At 45.1% G+C, this 19,948-nt stretch overlaps 1 long non-coding RNA gene across 1 annotated transcript in view; it reads right to left on the bottom strand.

Annotated features, from left to right (window-relative positions):
- The window catches only part of LOC108704973, a 49,077-nt gene that overhangs the window by 14,374 nt on the left and 14,755 nt on the right, over positions 1-19,948 (bottom strand). The window contains exons 2-3 of the long non-coding RNA XR_005966889.1: positions 3,211-3,257; positions 162-197 (exon numbers count right to left, since the gene is read on the bottom strand). This is a non-coding gene — a long non-coding RNA (uncharacterized LOC108704973). The remainder of the gene's footprint in view (positions 1-161; positions 198-3,210; positions 3,258-19,948) is intronic.

Raw genomic sequence — 19,948 nt, 5'->3', positions numbered from 1 at the left:
CTGCTTCCTCTAGAGTTACTGTTTTGGAGCTTTTTATATATCAGGTTTCCATACAAAGGATCATATACCAATATATACTAAATAACCTAACAATGATACTGAACTAAGCTATTTCTTACTACCTGTTCCCCACAGTAGCAGTTAAACATACATATACTTACATATATAACATTTTTCCAACTGCTCAGGTTTGCTAACTAAAAGAAAGGAAAGAAAATAATAAATCACAAATAGCACTACCTATGTATTGACTTTTAAATGTACTAGATGTTATTTGATTTGCCTACACATGGCAGCTCCCTAAGGAAAAGGGATAGGTGAATGTAGACGAGGGCTGATGGGAGTGAGGTACAACTGGGGAATAATCCAGCAAATGTAAAGCATCATTAGGCTTTTTTTTCCCCTCTCTTTAGTGCTACATACAAATGGCACTGTTATCATTTAACCCAGGTTTCTCTAGCCATTTGTGTGATTGGGGTTCTTGCACACAGGGGCAAGTCTAGACTGAGATTCAACATAGATTCTGACATTTTATTACAGTTTAATATTAGAGAGCAATGACTAGCTAGAGCTAGCTCCTTTGCAGCCTTGGGGTCCTAGGTTCCATTCCAACCATCACACTATTTGACGGGAGTTTATATGTTCTTGTCTGTGTGATTTTACTTAAAGTGATACTGACACTAAAAAAATATTCTTCAAAATATTTATCTATATTAAAACTTACCTATAGCTCATGTTGATCATTTTTCACCAATAGGTCTGCTTTTGTTAGTAATTGTTACTGACTGTGTGCTAACCTGACTGTCCCTTCTCAACGTGTCAATTAGAGATTCTAATGCTTAACAGACTATTGAAGCTCAAATATGGCAGCACCCTCATAGAGGAACATGGGGGATCAGATGGGTAATGTAAAAGCATCTGCAAATACTTGTATGGCAAAATTATAGATAGTATGCAAAGACAATATTATGATAGATGTAAAAAATAGTTTAATCTCTAGTGTCAGTATCTCTTTAACAAGCTCCCCTCTGATATAACATTAAAACTTTTGTTCTGTTGTTGTCTATTTGCAGGAAAACAATATGGCATCTACTACTCATATGTATATGCAAATATATATATATATATAACATTAAATTATGTGCACACATTATGGTGATTTAGAGATCAGCCAAGGTTGATGTCTTCCTGATCAGAGAATATGTGCAAATATTTGAAAGCTGCTTTACTTTAAAATGTTAAATTATAAACCTAATATCAAATGCAGTTAAAGGACCTAGTACTGGAAGGGCAGGTTACTGTAAAAATCAACTTTTATTTTAAGTATTGACTACTAACATACTTCTGAAAACAGAAAGATAATATTACACTGGACTCAGATTTTCTTTATTTAGTATTATTATTATTATTATTATTATTATTAACATGTATTTATATAGCACCAACATATTGCGTAGCACTGTAAAGTAAATTTGATTATATAACTTAATCACATGAATTATATACATAGAATATATGGAGTAACAAACATCATAATCAATACAGGTACAAAAAGGTGAGGAAGGCCCTATGCATAGGCATACAGTCTAAAGGGAAGGGAGTAATACACAAGTGTGGGAGTGGGCAAGATCGAATTAAGTGGGTGAGAAATGTGGTACTGTATGTGGTGTTGCGTTTGGTAGTTAAGCAGAGTGAGGGTAGGCTTCTCGAAAGAAGTGCGTTTTCCGAGATTTCTTGAAAGCAGAAAGGTTGGGAGAAAGTCGGACAGACCGTGGGAGAGCGTTCCAGAGGAGGGGTGCAGACCTTGCAAAGTCTTGAATGCGAGCATGTGAGGAGGTAATGAGAGAAGAGTCGAGTAGCAGGTCAGTAGAGGAGCGTAGTAAGCGATTGGGTGAGTATATAGAGATGAGTTCAGAGATGTAGGGTGGGGCAGAGTTATGAAATGCTTTGAAAGTCAGGGTCATTAATTTGAATTTGATTCTGAAAGGTAACGGAAGCCAGTGCAGGGATTGACAGAATGGCGATGCAGAGGAGGAGCGGTTGCTGAGGTGTATGAGCCTCGCAGCAGTGTTCATTATGGACTGGAGAGGTGACAGTCTCTGGAGGTGGAGGCCAATTAAAAGAGAGTTATAGTAGTCTAGACGCGATATGATGAGAGAGTGAATAAGAATTTTGGCAGCGTCTTGGGTGATAAATGATCGTATTTTGGATATGTTCCTTAGGTGGAAGTGACATGATTTAATAAGTGACTGGATATGAGGAGTGAATGACAGGGCAGAATCTAGGATAACCCCAAGGCACCGGGCCTGGGAAGAGGGGGTGATAGTGGAATTGTTAACTATGATTGATACTTCGGGGATGTTACTGGTTTTAGTTGGAGGAAAGAGAACCATTTCAGTTTTAGAGAGGTTTAATTTAAGGTAGCGTTGTGACATCCAGGTAGAGATAGCGGACAGGCAGGAGGAAATGCGAGTTAGTGTATATTTAAAAAGTCTAAAATAAAAACCCAAATGGAACACCATAGGACTAATGTATCAGCAGAGAGCCACAAAAGGACCAGAACAGTGTAATGTTTACCATTTGTGTCCAATGTTTCAGTCCTTATTAGGACCTTTATTAAGGACTGAACTGAACACATAGTATGTGAATAAACAGTTTTTATTTATCTAGATTGTGCTAGTCCTATCAGTAAAACTTGTGTGGCTCTCTGACAGCATCTGACCATGGATCCCCAATCTTTTTTTACCTAAACAAATATATAGTGAAAAATATACCCCCTAATGTAATTTATAAATAAATTAGATAGCACTGAGTAAGTATGTGGCCATATAAAATCATGAGGCCACAAGCTGCCGATCCATTCCTTTACCCTTGCATAGGCCTATAATTAAGTGTCTAAGGGACATGAAACGCATAAGGCTTGAGATTTTTCTACTTTTTAACAAACAACTTTTGGTTTGATCTACATGTGGCTTTCTAGTGTGCCCTAAAATTTTCATACTTCATGCGCAATTTTTTTTACAAATAAGTTAACTTTAAATGCACTGATAATTTTAATACATGTATATTGGGAAATTTCTTAGAATTATGTTTTCATTTATTAGGCAAATTTTATTTTGGGGTTGACTTGCCCTTTAAGTTATACATGGTGTTTTCAGACACAGAGTGCAGAGTGTTATAAGGATATAAATTAGTAAATGCATGACTTACGTTCATCGGCCATTTTTTTTCTTGCTAGAAAACCTTCAGATGATGTACTGGAAAAAGTGTGAGAAAACAGGTCATTGGCGGATGTAAATTCAAGGGCACCTGATACCCCCTAATTGTTTCCTCCACTGGAGGTGTGGGCTAATAGAGTCTGCATTCCAGCATGTAAAAAAAACTGCCCCTGTGAGCACTAGGCCACCCACACTGGGGGACAGCTGGATGCAGACGGCCTTTGAGGCACAGTGTGTCATTAAAACCACAAAATAAATTAACATTTTCCCACATATTTTACCATGGAGTAAGACTAGGGCCTACTGAAATCCGCAGGCGGTTTCGGACCCTGACCAGTAGCAGAATCCTCTTCTTATCCTCTTCAGCATTAACGTCCGGAAGCCTTCTGTTGGCCCTGGGCAAACACACTTGGCGGGTTTCATCAAAGAAAAGTGAGACTTTGCATTTTTTGACAAAATCTGCAGAGCGTGTTTGGGCCAAAGCCGACACAAGGCTGCTGGATCTGAAGAGAAAAAAGATTCTGCGGCCCTAGCCTAAAGCTCGGTGGAGTTCTTCCTCCTGTCCTCCGCTCTGCATTGTTTCTTTCAATCTCCATTCATTATATGAGATTATTTTATTTTGCTGGTATTTGGTTAACAAATGAGGCAATGTTAACATTCTGAGTGTATCTATTGTATACATGTTTCTTTAAAGGAGAAATAAAGCCTCCCTGGTGAATTTTAGTACCAATACAGAGCACCAGCCTTCTCCCCAATGTGTCACTAACACTTGCCCCAATTTTTCGGTGGTTAGGTTTGCCACCTCATCCCTTTCATATTGAGACATATTGAATCCACATCTTAATGGCTAATTAGCAATTAATTTAGATGCATGCTACATGGCTGCACATAAGTCAGTTCAACGTGTAGCAAGCATAAAAATGACTTGATAATTAGCCATACAGGGTAGGGATTTACTACCAGTAATAAAAAGGTTTCAACCCTATTTGTGCCCCATAGCATGTCTGAAATTCTGAGCTGCTCAGCTAACCCGTCTCGTTTTTGACGCTGGCGCCCGTTTTTTCTACGCCGGCACCCGTTTTTGACGCCGGCGCCCGTTTTTGGCGCCGGCGTCCGTTTTTTCGAAAAAAAATTTGTAGACGCCCGCAAATTTTTGCCGCGAATTTTCACGGGCGTTTCGCAAATTTATTCGCTGGCGGCGAAACGCGCAAATTCGCCGCGAATTATAAATTCGCCCATCACTAGTCTATCACAGAGATGCATGAGATTTGGCAGTTTGGCTCAGCCCACACACAGAAAACAAAGGGGCCCTGTTTCAAGATGGCAGCGCTTATGAAACACTTTTTACATGTAGGATATTTTCTAATCCGTTTTGGATATAGACAAAAACAGCTGACTAAAGGGTTTAACTAAGGAGGGAAAGCTATATATTACTCAGGTCTCAAGGTGACAGGTCCTCTTTAAAGTGGTGGTTTACCATTCAATTATCTTTTACTATGTTATAGAATCACAAATTCTAAGCAACTTTTCAGTTGGTCTTCATTATTTATTATTATTATTTTTTAATCATTTTCCATTTCCTTCTGACTCTTTCCAACTTTTAAATGGGGGTCACTGACCCCATCTATAAAACAAATGCTCTGTAAGGCTACAAATATATTGTCATAGCTACTTTTAATTACTTATGCTTCTATTCCGGCAATGTCATATTCATATTCAAGTCTCTTATTTAAATCAATGCATGGTTGCTAGGGAAATTTGGCCTTAGCAACCAGATTGCTAAAATTGCAAACTGGAGAGCTGCATAAAAAGCTAAATAACTCAAAAAACACATAAAATAAAAAGAAAAACAATTGCAAATTTTCACTCTCTATATCATACAATATGTTAACTCAAAGGTGAACAATTTTTTAAAGGAATTGTTCAGTGTAAAAATAAAAACTGGGTAAATAGGCTGTGCTAAATAAATAATGTTTCTAATATAGTTAGGCAAAAATGTAATTTATAAAGGCTGGAGTGTCTGGATGTCTAACATTATAGCCAGAACACTACTTACTGCTTTTCAGCTCTCTTGGTTTACACTGACTGGTTATCCTGGTTACCAGGCAGCAGGGCCGGAACTAGGGGTAGGCAGAATAGGCACGTGCCTAGGGCGCAAAGCTTAGGGGGCACCCAGCAGGTACCTTTAACTGCTGCCTACTCCCGTCCGGTCTTCATTACTGCTCTGTGTGCGCACGCTCCTATGTGACAGGAGCGTGGCGTGCGATGTGTGCGCGCATGCGCACGCCTAAGTGATTGAGAGTGGCGTGCACTGTGACGCTTTTGTCAGCGTGCCTGGGCGCGCTCAATGTAGGGGGCGACGCGGCAGGTCGGGTTGCCTGGGGTGCCTGCCCAGGCTGGCCCAGCACTGCCAGGCAGTAACCAGAGACTTGAGGGATGGCCACATGGGTCACAGTGGCGGAACTACCAGGGGTGCAAAGGGTGCCGTTGCTCCAGGGTCCCTGCACCCTTTATGGGGCCGCAGTGTCCCAGGAAAAAACTTGTAAATCAGATTCCTTTTTACTGCATCCCCCAGTGGCCCAGCCCACCTAAAATCCCAATTGGCCCAGCCCATCCACCATCCCGATTGGCTCAGCCTGCCCTCAAACCTAATTGGCTCCACCTTCCTCTGAACCCGATTGGCCCGCCCACCCCCAAATCCGATTGGCCCAACCCACCGCTGAATTTTTTTGTACCCTATTGGCCTATCCCCAAGTGGGCGGCCGTCATTCCAGTCTCCAGGGGGCAAATTCACTAAGCACCAAGCACCTAACGCTAGCGTCAATTCGCTAGCGTTGGGCATTTTCGTTACTTCGCAAATTCACTACCGAACGCTGGCGTAAATTCGCTAGTGTTACTTCGCACCCTTCCGCCTGGCGAATTTTCGCAACGGACGTAACTACGCAAATTCACTAACACGTGCAGTGTACTGAACGCTACCTTTTACGCTAGACTTCCTTCGCCACCTCAGACCAGGCAAAGCGCAATAGAGTAGATAGGGATTGCTTCAAAAAAAGTTCACATTTTTTCTAAGTCCCAAAAAACTGAAAAAGATAGGCTGAAAAAGATCAAAACATTTTATGGGGATCCCCTCCTCCCCCCTACATTTCCTAACTCATGGCAACTTAACTATACAGTGGGCACATGTGTAGGGCAAAAAAAAAAAATGTTATTTGATGTTTTGAAGGTTTCCCAGGCATTTGTAGTGATTCTACGTATTCCTCCACTGAAATTTGAATTTGGCGCCGTATGCAAATTAACCATCGCTAGCATAACTTCGCTTCGCTTAGCGAATCAACGCTAGCGCAACTTCGCAACCTTACGCTACCCCTGTGTGCAACTTCGGATTTTAGTGAATTTGCGGAGCGCTGGCGAAACTACGCCTGGCGAAGTGCGGTGAAGTTGCGCCTGGCGCAACTACGAATCTTAGTGAATTTGCCCCCAGGAGAGAAAGACTACTGCTGTTGCTGTGCTGCCCCACAGCACGCCCCCTCTCCCCCCCTTAACTGGCTGGGGACTGTCTGTGTGTGCTTGTGGTGGTTGGAGACATCACAGTTCATCAAGAACAGACTGTCTGCTGCGCCTCCCTCCATGTGGTAAAGTTTACCTCACTCACTGACTGCTCAGTACTCACTCAAGTCAACTCAGTGAGTGTTTCTGTGAGTGTGTGTCTGTGAGTGTGTGTCTGTCTGAGTGTGAGTCTGTCTGAGTGTGAGTCTGTCTGAGTGTGAGTCTGTCTGAGTGTGAGTCTGTCTGAGTGTGTGTCTGTCTGTGTGTGTCTGTTAGTGTATGTCTGTCTGTGAGTGTGTGTGTCTGAGTGTGTGTGTCTGAGTGTGTGTGTCTGTGAGTGTATGAGTGTGTGTGTGTGTGTCTCTCTGAGTGTGTTTCTGTGAGTGTGTGTGTCTGTGAGTGTGTGTCTATGAGTGTGTGTCTGAGTGTCTGTGAGTATGTGTCTGTCTGAGTGTGTGTCTGAGTGTGTGTGTCTGTCTGAGTGTGTGTGTCTGTGAGTGTATGAGTGTGTGTGTCTGAGTGTGTGTCTGTGAGTGTGTGTCTGTCTGAGTGTGTGTCTGAGTGTGATCTGAGTGTGTGTGTCTGTCTGAGTGTGTCTGTCTGAGTGTGTGACTGTCTGAGTGTGTCTGTCTGAGTGTGTGTCTGTGAGTGTTAGTCTATCTGAATGTGTGTCTGTGAGTGTGATCTGAGTGTGTGTGTGTGTGAGTGTGAGTGTCTCAGTGTGTGTCTGTGAGTGTGTGTCTGAGTGTGTGTGTGTCTGTCTTTGAGTGTGTGTGTGTGTCTGAGTATGTGTCTGTCTGAGTGGGTGTCTGTCTGAGTGGGTGCCTGTCTGTGAGTGTGTGTCTGTCTGTATGTCTGTCTGAGTATGTGTGTGTGTCTGTGAGTGTGTGTCTGTGAGTATGTGTGTGTCTGTGAGTATGTGTGTGTCTGTCTGAGTGTGTGTCTGTCTGAGTGTGTGTCTGTCTGAGTGTGTGTCTGTCTGAGTGTGTGTCTGTGAGTGTGTGTCTGACTGTGTGTCTGAGTGTGTGTGTCTGAGTGTGTGTGTGTCTGAGTGTGTGTCTGTCTGAGTGTGTGTGTCTGTCTGAGTGTGTGTGTCTGTCTGAGTGTGTGTGTCTGTCTGAGTGTGTGTGTCTGTCTGAGTGTGTGTGTCTGTCTGAGTGTGTGTCTGTCTGAGTGTGTGTCTGTATGTTAGTGTGTGCGGTACTTTATCTCTTATAATAAGAGTGATATTCATAGTTCCTGTATAACTCAGCCTGCAGCCTTGTGCCTTTATATAGTCACAAAACCCCTCGGTTAATTCTAATACCCTTATCATTTACAGTAGGGGGGTACATTATCCCTTATATCATTATAATACAGTGCAACCTCCATTTTACATGTCCTTTTACATGTAACGTTTTGGATTAACTTTTAGTATGTTATATAATGGCTAATTCTAAGCAACTTTTCAATTGTGTGTCTGTGAGTGTGTGTGTGTGTCTGTGAGTGTGTGTGTGTGTCTGAGTGTGTGTCTGTGTGTCTGTCTGAGTGTGTGTCTGTGTGTCTCCCTGAGTGTGTGTCTGTGAGTGTGTGTCTGTGAGTGTGTGTCTGTGAGTGTGTGTCTATGAGTGTGTGTCTGTGAGTGTGTGTCTGTGAGTGTGTTTCTGTCTGTGTCTGTCTGAGGGTGTGTCTGTCTGATAGTGTGTCTGTGAGTGTGTCTGTGAGTGTGTGGGTGTGTATGTCTAAGTGTGTGTCTCAGTGTGTGTCTGTCTGAGTGTGTCAGTGAGTGTGTGTCTGTGAGTGTGATCTGAGTGTGTGTCTGTGAGTGTGTGTCTGTCTGAGTGTGTGTCTGTGAGTTTGTGTCTGTCTGAGTGTGTTTCTGTGTGTGTCTTTCTGAGTGTGTGTATGTCTGAGTGTGTGTATGTGTGTCTGTGAGTGTGTTTCTGTGTGTGACTGTCTGATTGTGTGTCTGTAAGTGTGTGTCTGTCTGAGTGTGTGTCTGTGAGTGTGTGTGTGTCTGTGAGTGTGTGTGTGTCTGTGTGTCTGAGTGTGTGTCTGTGAGTGTGCATATGTCTGAGTGTCTGTCTGTGTGTAAGTGTGTGTATGTGTGTGTCTGTGTGTGTGTCTGTCTGCGTGTGTGTCTGTCTGTGTGTCTGTGAGTGTTTGTCTGACTGAGTGTGTGTCTGTCTGAGTGTGTGTCTGTCTGTGAGTGTGTGTCAGTCTGTGAGTGTGTGTCAGTCTGTGAGTGTGTGTCAGTCTGAGTATGTGTCTGTCTGGGTGTGTGTCTATGAGTGTGTCTGTCTGAGTGTGTGTCTGTGAGTGTGTGTCTGTCTGTTTCTCTGGCTGACTGTGTTTGTGTGTGTGTCTGTCTGTGAGTGTGTGTCTGTGGGTTTGTGTGTCTGAGTGTGTGTCTGTGAGTGTGTGTCTGTATGTTAGTGTGTGCGGTACTTTATCTCTTATAATATGAGTGATATTCATAGTTCCTGTATAACTCAGCCTGCAGCCTTGTACCTTTATATGGTCACAAAACCCCTCAGTTAATTCTAATACCCTTATCATTTACAGTAGGGGGGTACATTATCCCTTATATCATTATAATACAGTGAAACCTCCATTTTACATGTCCTTTTACATGTAACGTTTTGGATTAACTTTTAGTATGTTATATAATGGCTAATTCTAAGCAACGTTTCAATTGTGTGTCTGTGTGTGTCTGAGTGTATGTCTGTGAGTGTGTGTCTGTCTGAGTGTGTGTCTGTGTGTGTGTCTGTCTGAGTGTGTGTCTGTGAGTGTGTGTCTGTGAGTGTGTTTCTGTCTGAGGGTGTTTCTGTCTGAGGGTGTGTCTGTCTGATAGTGTGTCTGTGAGTGTGTGTGTCTGTGAGTGTGTGAGTATGTGTCTGTCTGAGTGTGTGTGTCTGTGAGTGTGTGTCTGTCTGAGTGTGTGTCTGTGAGTGTGTGTCTGTGAGTGTGTGTCTGTGAGTGTGTGTCTGTGAGTGTGTGTCTGTGAGTGTGTCTGTGAGTGTGTGTCTGTCTGAGTGTGTGTCTGTGAGTGTGTGTCTGTCTGTTTCTCTGGCTGACTGTGTTTGTGTGTGTGTCTGTCTGTGAGTGTGTGTCTGTGGGTTTGTGTGTCTGAGTGTGTGTCTGTGAGTGTGTGTCTGTATGTTAGTGTGTGCGGTACTTTATCTCTTATAATACGAGTGATATTCATAGTTCCTGTATAACTCAGCCTGCAGCCTTGTACCTTTATATGGTCACAAAACCCCTCAGTTAATTCTAATACCCTTATCATTTACAGTAGGGGGGTACATTATCCCTTATATCATTATAATACAGTGAAACCTCCATTTTACATGTCCTTTTACATGTAACGTTTTGGATTAACTTTTAGTATGTTATATAATGGCTAATTCTAAGCAACGTTTCAATTGTGTGTCTGTGTGTGTCTGAGTGTATGTCTGTGAGTGTGTGTCTGTCTGAGTGTGTGTCTGTGTGTGTGTCTGTCTGAGTGTGTGTCTGTGAGTGTGTGTCTGTGAGTGTGTTTCTGTCTGAGGGTGTTTCTGTCTGAGGGTGTTTCTGTCTGAGGGTGTGTCTGTCTGATAGTGTGTCTGTGAGTGTGTGTGTGTGTCTGTGAGTGTGTGAGTATGTGTCTGTCTGAGTGTGTGTGTCTGTGAGTGTGTGTCTGTCTGAGTGTGTGTCTGTCTGAGTGTGTGTCTGTGAGTGTGTGTCTGTGAGTGTGTGTCTGTGAGTGTGTCTGTGAGTGTGTGTCTGTCTGAGTGAGTGTCTGTGAGTGTGTGTCTGTGTGTGTCTTTCTGAGTGTGTGTATGTCTGAGTGTGTGTATGTCTGAGTGTGTGTATGTCTGAGTGTGTGTCTGTGAGTGTGTTTCTGTGTGTGACTGTCTGATTGTGTGTCTGTGAGTGTGTGTCTGTGAGTGTGATCTGAGTGTGTCTGTGAGTGTGTGTGTGTCTGTGACTGTGTCTGTGAGTGTGTGAGTATGTTTCTGTCTGAGTGTGTGTGTCTGTGAGTGTGTGTCTGTCTGAGTGTGTGTCTGTGAGTGTGTGTCTGTGAGTGTGATCTGAGTGTGTCTGTGAGTGTGTGTGTCTGTGACTGTGTGTCTGTCTGAGTATGTGTCTGTGTGTGTCTTTCTGAGTGTGTGTATGTCTGAGTGTGTGTATGTCTGAGTGTGTGTATGTGTGTCTGTGAGTGTGTTTCTGTGTGTGACTGTGTCTGTGAGTATGTTTCTGTCTGAGTGTGTGTGTCTGTGAGTGTGTGTCTGTCTGAGTGTGTGTCTGTGAGTGTGTGTGTGTGTCTGTGACTGTGTCTGTGAGTGTGTGAGTATGTTTCTGTCTGAGTGTGTGTGTCTGTGAGTGTGTGTCTGTCTGAGTGTGTGTCTGTGAGTGTGTGTCTGTGAGTGTGTGTCTGTGAGTGTGATCTGAGTGTGTCTGTGAGTGTGTGTGTCTGTGACTGTGTGTCTGTCTGAGTATGTGTCTGTGTGTGTCTTTCTGAGTGTGTGTATGTCTGAGTGTGTGTATGTCTGAGTGTGTGTATGTCTGAGTGTGTGTATGTGTGTCTGTGAGTGTGTTTCTGTGTGTGACTGTCTGATTGTGTGTCTGTGAGTGTGTGTCTGTCTGTGAGTGTGTGTCTATCTGAGTGTGTGTTTGTCTGATTGTGTGTCTGTGCGTGTGTTTGTCTGTGTCTGTCTGTAAGTGTGTGTGTCTGAGTGTGTGTCTGTGAGTGTGCATCTGAGTGTATGTCTGTGTGTGAGTGTGTGTATGTGTGTGTCTGTCTGTGAGTGTGTGTCTGTGGGTTCGTGTGTCTGAGTGTGTGTCTGAATGTGTGTCTGTGAGTGTGTGTCTGTGAGTGTGTGTCTGTCTGAGTGTGTGTCTGTCTGAGTGTGTGTCTGTGAGTGTGATCTGAGTGTGTGTGTCTGTCTGAGTGTGTGTCTGTCTGTCTGAGTGTGTCTGTCTGAGTCTGTGTGTGTCTGTCTGAGTGTGTGTCTGGTTCAGTGTGTGTCTGAGTGTGTGTCTGTGTGTGTCTTTCTGAGTGTGTCTGTGAGTGTGTGTGTCTGAGTGTGTGTGTCTGAGTTTGTGTCTGAGTGTGTGTCTGTGAGTGTCTGTCTGAGTGTGTGCATGTGTCTGTGAGTGTGTGTCTGTGAATGTGTCTGTGAATGTGTCTGTCTAAGTGTGTGTCTATGAGTGTGTGAGTGTGTGTGTCTGTGAGTGTGTGTCTGTGTGACTGTCTGAGTGTGTGTCTGTGAGTGTGTGTGGGTCTGCGTGTGTGTGTGTGTCTGAGTGTGTGTCTGAGTGTGTGTGTGTCTTTCTGAGTGGGTGTCTGTGAGTGGGTGTGTGTATGTGTGTCTGTGAGTATGTGTGTGTCTGAGTGTGTGTGAGTTTGTGTCTGTGAGTGTTTGTCTGAGTGTGTGTCTGTGAGTGTCTGTCTGAGTGTGTGTCTGAATGTGTGTGTCTGTGAGTTTGTGTGGGTATGAGTGTGTGTCTGTCAGTGTGTCTGTCTGTCAGTGAGTGTGTGTCTGTCAGTGTGTCTCTCTGTCAGTGAGTGCGTGTCTGTGTGTCTGAGTGTGTGTGTCTCTCTGAGTGTGTGTGTCTCTCTGAGTGTATGTGTGTCTGTCTGTCTGTCTGATTGTGTGTCTGTCTGTGTCTGTGTGAGTGTGTCTGATTGTGTATGTATCTATCTGAGTGTGTGTCTGTCTGTGTCTGTCTGAGTGTGAGTGTGTGTGTCTGAGTGTGTGTGTGTGTCTGAGTGTGTGTCTGTTAGTGAGTGTGGGTCAGTTAGTGAGTGTGGGTTGGTTAGTGAGTGTGGGTCTGTGTGTGTCTGTGAGTGTGTCTGTCTGAGTGTGTGTCTGTGAGTGTGTGTCTGTCTGAGTGTGTGTGTCTGTGAGTGTGTGTCTGTCTGTGAGTGTCTGTCTGAGTGTGTGTCTGTCTGAGTGCGTGTGAGTGTGGGTCTGTGAGTATGTGTGTGTCTGTGAGTGTGTCTGTCTGTGAGTGTGTGTCTGTGAGTGTGTGTGTGTCTTTGAGTGTGTGTGTGTCTGTCTGAGTAGTGAGTGTGGGTCTGTGTGTGTCTGTGAGTGTGTCTGTCTGAGTGTGTGTCTGTGAGTGTGTGTCTGTCTGAGTGTGTGTGTCTGTGAGTGTGTGTCTGTCTGTGAGTGTCTGTCTGAGTGTGTGTCTGTCTGAGTGCGTGTGAGTGTGTGTCTGTGAGTATGTGTGTGTCTGTGAGTGTGTCTGTTTGAGTGTGTGTCTGTAAGTGTGTGTCTGAGTGTGTGTGTGTCTGTCTGAGTATGTCTGTCTGTGAGTGTGTGTGGGTTTGAGTGTGTGTGGGTTTGAGTGTGTGCGTGTCTGAGTGTGTGTGTCTGAGTGTGTATCTGTGTGTGTCTTTCTGAGTGTGTGTCTGCGAGTATGTGTGTGTCTGAGTGTGTGTCTGTGAGTGTCTGTCTGAGTGTGTGTCTGAGTGTGTGTGTGTCTGTGCGTTGGTGTGGGTCTGAGTGTGTGTCTGTCTGTGAGTGATTGTGTCTGTGTGTGTGTCTGTGAGTGTGTGTCTGTGAGTGTGTGTGTGTCTGTCTGTGAGTGTGTCTGAGTGTGTGTCTGTCTGAGTGTGTGTCTGTCTGAGTGCGTGTGAGTGTGGGTCTGTGAGTATGTGTGTGTCTGTGAGTGTGTGTCTGAGTGTGTGTGAGTGTGTGTCTTTGAGTGTGTGTGTGTCTGTCTGAGTATGTCTGTCTGTGAGTGTGTGTCTGTGAGTTTGTGTGGGTTTGAGTGTGTGCGTGTCTGGGTGTGTGTGTCTGAGTGTGTATCTGTGTGTGTCTTTCTGAGTGTGTGTCTGTGAGTATGTGTGTGTCTGTGAGTGTCTGTTTGAGTGTGTTTCTGTCTGAGTGTGTCTGTCTGAGTGTGTCTGTCTGTGCGTTTGTGTGGGTCTGAGTGTGTGTCTGTCTGTGAGTGATTGTGTCTGTGTGTGTGTCTGTGAGTGTGTGTCTGTGAGTGTGTTTGTCTGAGTGTGTGTCTGTCTGAGTGTGTGTCTGAGTGTGTATGTCTGAGTGTGTATGTCTGAGTGTGTGTGTCTGTCTATGAGTGTGTGTCTGTGTATTTCTGAGTGTGTCTGTGAGTGTGTGTATGTCTGAGTGTGTCTGTGAGTGTGTGTCTGAGTGTGTGCCTGTCTGAGTGTGTGCCTGTCTGAGTGTGTGTCTGAGTGTGTGGGTCTGAGTGTGTATGTCTGTCTGTGAGTGTGTGTCTGTGAGTTTGTGTGGGTCTGAGTGTGTGTGTGTGTGTCTGAGTGTGTGTGTCTCTGTGTGTGTCTGTCTGAGTGTATGTCTGTGTGTGTCTGAGTGTGGGTCTGTGAGTGGGTGTAAGTCTGAGTGGGTGTCTCAGTGTGTGTCTGTGACTATGTGTGTGTCTGAGTGTGTATGTCTGTGAGTGTGTGTCTGTGTGTGTATGTCTGAGTGTGTCTGAGTGTGTGTCTGAGTGTGTCTGTGAGTGTGTGTATGTCTGAGTGTGTGTCTGAGTGTGTGTCTGAGTGTATGTCTGTGAGTATGTGTTTTTCTGTGAGTGTGTGGGTCTGAGTGTGGGTCTGTGAGTGGGTGTAAGTCTGAGTGGGTGTCTGAGTGTGTGTCTGTGACTATGTGTGTGTCTGAGTGTGTATGTCTGAGTGTGTGTCTGTCTGTGTATGTCTGTCTGAGTGTGTGTATTTCTGAGTGTGTCTGTGAGTGTGTGTATGTTTGAGTGTGTGTGAGTATGTGTCTGTGAGTATGTGTTTTTCTGTGAGTGTGTGTTTGTCTGAGTGGGTGCATGTCTGTGTGTGATTGTGTGTCCATGAGGGTGTGTCTGTCTGAGTGTGTGTCTGTCTGAGTGTGTATGTCTGTCTGTGAGTTTGTGTGGGTCTGAGTGTGTGCATGTCTGAGTGTGTGTGTCTTTCTGAGTGTGTGTCTTTCTGAGTGTGTGTGTCTGTCTGTGAGTGTGTGTCTGTTTGTGTCTGTCTGTTTGTGTCTGTCTGAGTGGGTGTCTGTCTGTGAGTGGGTGTCTGTCTGAGTATGTGTGTGTCTGTCTGAGTCTGTGTGTGTCTGATTAAGTGTGTGTCTGAGTGTGTCTTTCTGAGTGTGTGTCTGTGAGTATGTGTGTGTCTGAGTATTTGTCTGAGTGTGTGTCTGTGAGTGTGTCTGTCTAAGTGTGTGTCTGTGATTGTGTGAGTGTGTGTGTGTGTCTGTGAGTGTGTGTCTGTGTGACTGAGTGTGTGTCTGGTGAGTGTGTGTGGGTCTGAGTGCGTGTGTCTGTGAGTGTGTCTGTGTGTGTGTCTTTCTGAGTGGGTGTCTGTGAGTGGGTGTGCCTGTGAGTATGTGTGTGTCTGAGTGTGTGTGAGTTTGTGTCTGTGAGTGTTTGTTTTGAGTGTGTGTCTGTCTGAGTGTGTGTCTGAATGTTTGTGTCTGTTAGTTTTGTGTGGGTCTGAGTGTGTGTCTAAATGTGTGTGTTTGTGTGTGTGTCCATGAGTGTGTGTCTGAGAGTGTGTGTCTGAGAGTGTGTGTCTGTGAGTGTGTGTCCTGTGTCTGAGTGTGTGTGTGTCTGAGTGTGTGTGTGTGTGTGTCTGAGTGTGTGTCTGTGTGTCTGTGAGTATGTGTGTGTCTGAGTGTGTGTGTGTGTGTCTGTGAGTGTGTGTGGGTCTGAGTGTGTCTGTGAGTGTGTCTAAATGTGTGTGTATGTGAGTGTGTGTCTGTCTGTGAGTGTGTCTGTCTAAGTTGTGTGTCTGTGATTGTGTGAGTGTGTGTGTGTCTGTGAGTGTGTGTCTGTGTGACTGAGTGTGTGTCTGTGAGTGTGTGTGGGTCTGAGTGTGTGTGTCTGTGAGTGTGTCTGTGTGTGTGTCTTTCTGAGTGGGTGTCTGTGAGTGGGTGTGCCTGTGAGTATGTGTGTGTCTGAGTGTGTGTGAGTTTGTATCTGTGAGTGTTTGTTTGAGTGTGTGTCTGTCTGAGTGTGGTGTCCTGGAAATGTGTGTGTCCTGTGAGTTTGTGTGGGTCTGAGTGTGGTCTCGTCTGTGAATAGTGTGTCTAAAATGTGTGTGTTTGTGTGTTGTGTCCTGAGTGTGTGTTTCTGAGAGTGTGTGTCGTTGAGAGTGTGTGTCTTGTGAGTGTGTGTCTGTGTCTGAGTATTGTTGTCTGAGTGTGTGGTGTGTCGAGTGTGTGTGTGTCTCTTTGTGTGTGGTGTCTAGTGTGGTCCTGTGTGTCATGTGAGTATGGTGGTGTGTCTGAGTGGTGTGTGAGTTTGTTGTGTCTGTAGAGTGAGTGTGTGGGGTCGTGAGTGTGCTGTGAGTGTGTCTAATTGTGTGTTTGGTGTGATGTGTGTCTGTCTGTGAGTGTTCGTCGTGAGTGTGTCTGTCTAAGTGTGTGTCTTGATGTGTAGTGTGTCTGTGAAGATGTTGTTGGACTGAAAAGTGTGTGTGTCTCTGAACGTGTGTATCTGTGTGTGTCTTTCTGAAGTGTGTGTCTGTGAGTATGTGTGGTGTCAAGTGTGTGTCTGTGAGTGTCTGTTTGAGTGTGTGTCTGTCTGAGTGTGTGTGTGTGTTCTGGAGTGTGTGTGGGTGCTGAGTGTGTCTGTGAGTGGCTAAACTGTGTGTGTATGTGAGTGTGTGTCCTGTCTGTTGGAGGTGTCTGTCTAAGTGTGGTCCTTGATTGTGTGAGGTGTGTGTGTCTGTGAGTGTGTGTCTGTTTGTGACTGAGTGTGTGTCTGTGAGTGTGTGTGGGTCCTGAAGTGTGTGTGTCTGAGTGTTGTCTGAGTGTATGTCTGTGAGTAATCGTGTTTTCTTGCTGTTGAGTGTGGGGTCCTAGTTGTTGGGTTTCTGTGATGTGGGGTGTAAAGTCGATGGGTGTCTGAGTGTGTGTCTGTGATATGTGTGTGTTGAGTGTGTATTCTGAGTGTGTGTCTGTCATGTTATGTCGTCTGAGTGTGTGTATTTCTGAGTGTTGTCTGTGAGTGTGTGTATGTTTAGAGTGTGTGTGAGTATGTGTCTGTGAGTATGTGTTTTTCTGTGAGTGTGTGTTTGTCTGAGTGGGTGCAGTCCTGTGTGTGATTGTGTGTATGAGGGTGTGTCTGTCTGAGTGTGTATGTCTGTCTGTGAGTTTGTGTGGGTCTGAGTGTGTGCATGTCTGAGTGTGTGTGTCTTTCTGAGTGTGTGTTTTCTGAGTGGTGTGTCTGTCTGTGAGTGTGTCTGTTTGTGTCTGTCTGTTTGTGTCTGTCTGAGTGGGTGTCTGTCGTGAGTGAGGTGTCTGTCTGAAAGTATGTGTGAGTGGTCCTGTCTGATCCTGGTGTGGTGTCTGTTAAGTGTGTGTCTGAGTGTGTCTTCTGAGTGGTGTGTCCTTGAGTAAGTTGGTCTGAGTATTTGTCTGAGTGTGTGTACTGTGAGTGTGTCTGTCTAAGGTGTGCTGGGGTCTGTGATTGTGTGAGTGTGGTGTGTGTCTGTGAGTGTGTGTCTGTGTGACTGAGTAGTGTGTCTGTGAAGTGTGTGTGGGTGCTGAGGTGCGGGTGTGTCTGTGAGTGTGTCTGTGTGTGTGTCTTCTGAGTGGCGTGTCTGTGAGGTGGGTGTGCCTGTGAGTATGGTGTGTTCTGAGTTGTGTGGGAGTTTTGTTGTCTTGTGAGTGTTTGTTTGAGTGTGTGTCTGTCTGAGTGTGGTGTCTGAATGTTTGTGTCTGTTAGTTTGTGTGGGTCTGAGTGGTGTGTCTAAATGTGTGGTGTTTTGTGTGTGGTCCATGAGTGTGTGTCTGAGAGTGTGGTGTCTGAGAGTGTGTGTCTGTGAGTGTGTGGTCTGTGTCTGAGCTGTGTGATGTGTCTGAGTGTATCGTGTGTGTGTGTGTCTGGAGTGTGGTCGTGTGTCTGTGAGTATGTGTGGTGATTGTGTCTGAGTGTGGTGTGTGTATGTCTGTGAGTGTGTTGTGGGTCTGAGTGTGTCTGTGAGTGTGTCTAAATGTGTGTGTATGTGAGTGTTGTCTTGTTCTGTGAGTGTGTCTGTCTAAGTGTTCTGTGATTGTGTGGAGGTGATGTGTGTTGTCTGTGAGTGGTGTCTGTGTGACGGAGTGTGGTGTCTGTGAGTGTGTTGTGGGTCTGAGTGTGTGTTGTCTGTGAGCTGTGTCGTGTGTGGTCTTTCTGATGGGTGTCTGTGAGTGGGGTTGTGCCTGTGAGTATGTGTGTGTCTGAGTGTGTAGTGAGTTTGTATCTGGAATGTTTGTTTGAGTGTGTGTCTGTCGGAGTGTGTGTGTCTGAATGTGTGTGTCTGTGAGTTGTGTGGGTCTGAGTTTGGTGTCTGTCTGTTGAGTGTGGTTCTAAATGTGTGTGTTCATGTGTGTGTGTCCATGAGTGTGTGTCTGGAGAGTGTGTGTCTGAGAGTGTCCAATCAAGCCATCTTCATAGCGTCATGTGTCTTGAGTGTGTGTCTGTGTCTGAGTATGTGTGTGTCTGAGTGTGTGTGTTCTGAGTGTGTGTGTGTCTCTGTGTGTGTGTGTCTGAGTGTGTGTCTGTGTGTCTGTGAGTATGTGTGTGTCTGAGTGTGTGTGAGTTTGTGTCTGTGAGTGTGTGTGGGTCTGAGTGTGTCTGTGAGTGTGTCTAAATGTGTGTGTTTGTGTGAGTGTGTGTCTGTCTGTGAGTGTGTGTCTGTGAGTGTGTCTGTCTAAGTGTGTGTCTGTGATTGTGTGAGTGTGTCTGTGAGTGTGTGTGGATCTGAGTGTGTGTGTCTATGAGTGTGTATCTGTGTGTGTCTTTCTGAGTGTGTGTCTGTGAGTATGTGTGTGTCTAAGTGTGTGTCTGTGAGTGTCTGTTTGAGTGTGTGTCTGTCTGAGTGTGTGTGTGTGTGTCTGTGAGTGTGTGTGGGTCTGAGTGTGTCTGTGAGTGTCGGTCAATGGTTTGTATGTGAGTGTGTTGTCTGTCTGTGAGTGTTCATGTCTTCTAAGTGTGTGTCTGGATTTGTGGAGTGTGTGTGTGTCTGTTGAGTGTGTGTCTTGTGTGACTGAGTGTGTGTCTTGAGTGTGTGTGAAGTCTGAGTTGTGTGTGCTGTGAGTGTGGTCTTGTGTGTGTGTCTTTCTGAGTGGGTGTCTGTGAGTGGGTGTGCCTGTGAGTATGTGTGTGTCTGAGTGTGTGTGAGTTTGTATCTGTGAGTGTTTGTTTGAGTGTGTGTCTGTCTGAGTGTGTGTCTGAATGTGTGTGTCTGTGAGTTTGTGTGGGTCTGAGTGTGTGTCTGTCTGTGAGTGTGTCTAAATGTGTGTGTTTGTGTGTGTGTCCATGAGTGTGTGTCTGAGAGTGTGTGTCTGAGAGTGTGTGTCTGTGAGTGTGTGTCTGTGTCTGAGTATGTGGGTGTCTGAGTGTGTGTGTGTCTGAGTGTGTGTGTGTCTGTGTGTTTTGGTCTTGATGATTGTTCTGTGTGTCTGTGAGTATGTGTGTGTCGGAGTGTGTGTGAGTTTGTGTCTGTGAGTTAGTGTGGGGTCTGAGTGTATGTCTGTGAGGTGTGTCTAAATGGTTCTGTGTTTGTGTGAGTTGTGTGTCTGTCTGGTGAGTGTGGTGTCTGTGAGGTTGTGTCTGTCTAAGTGTGCGTCTGTTGATGCTTGTGAGTGTTGTCTTGAGTGTGTGTGGATCTGAGTGTGTGGTGTTATGAAGGTGTATCTGTGTGTGTCTTCTGTAATTGTGTCTTTGAGTATGTGTGTGTCTAAGTGTGTGTCTGTGAGTGTCTGTTGAGTGTGTGTCTGTCTGGAGTGTGTCGATCTGAGTGTGTGTGTCTGTGCGTTTGTGCTGCTCTGAGTGTTGTGTCTGTCTGGATGATTGTCGTCTGTAGTGTGTGCTGTGATTGTGTCTGTGAGTGTGTCTGTGAGTGTTTGAGTGTGTCTGTGGGTGTCTGTCTGAGTATGTCTGTCTGTGAGTGTGTGTCTGAGTGTGTGTCTGTCTGAGTGTGTCTGTGAGTGTGTGTCTGAGCGTGTGTCTGTGTGTGTGTGTGTCTGTCTATGAGTGTGTGTCTGTCTGAGTGTGTGTCTGTGTATTTCTGAGTGTGTGTCTGTGTATTTCTGAGTGTGTGTATGTCTGAGTGTGTCTGTGAGTGTGTGTCTGTGAGTGTGTGTCTGAGTGTGTGTCTGAGTGTGTGTCTGTCTGAGTGTGTATGTCTGTCTGTGAGTGTGTGTCTGTGAGTATGTGTGGGTCTGAGTGTGTGTGCGTGTCTGAGTGTGTGTGTCTCTGTGTAGTGT

Source organism: Xenopus laevis, chromosome 4L (assembly GCF_017654675.1).
Source record: "Xenopus laevis strain J_2021 chromosome 4L, Xenopus_laevis_v10.1, whole genome shotgun sequence".
Lineage (NCBI taxonomy): Eukaryota > Metazoa > Chordata > Amphibia > Anura > Pipidae > Xenopus > Xenopus laevis.
The sequence above is the reverse complement of the archived record's forward strand: the minus strand, read 5'-3'. Positions and strand labels throughout refer to the sequence as shown.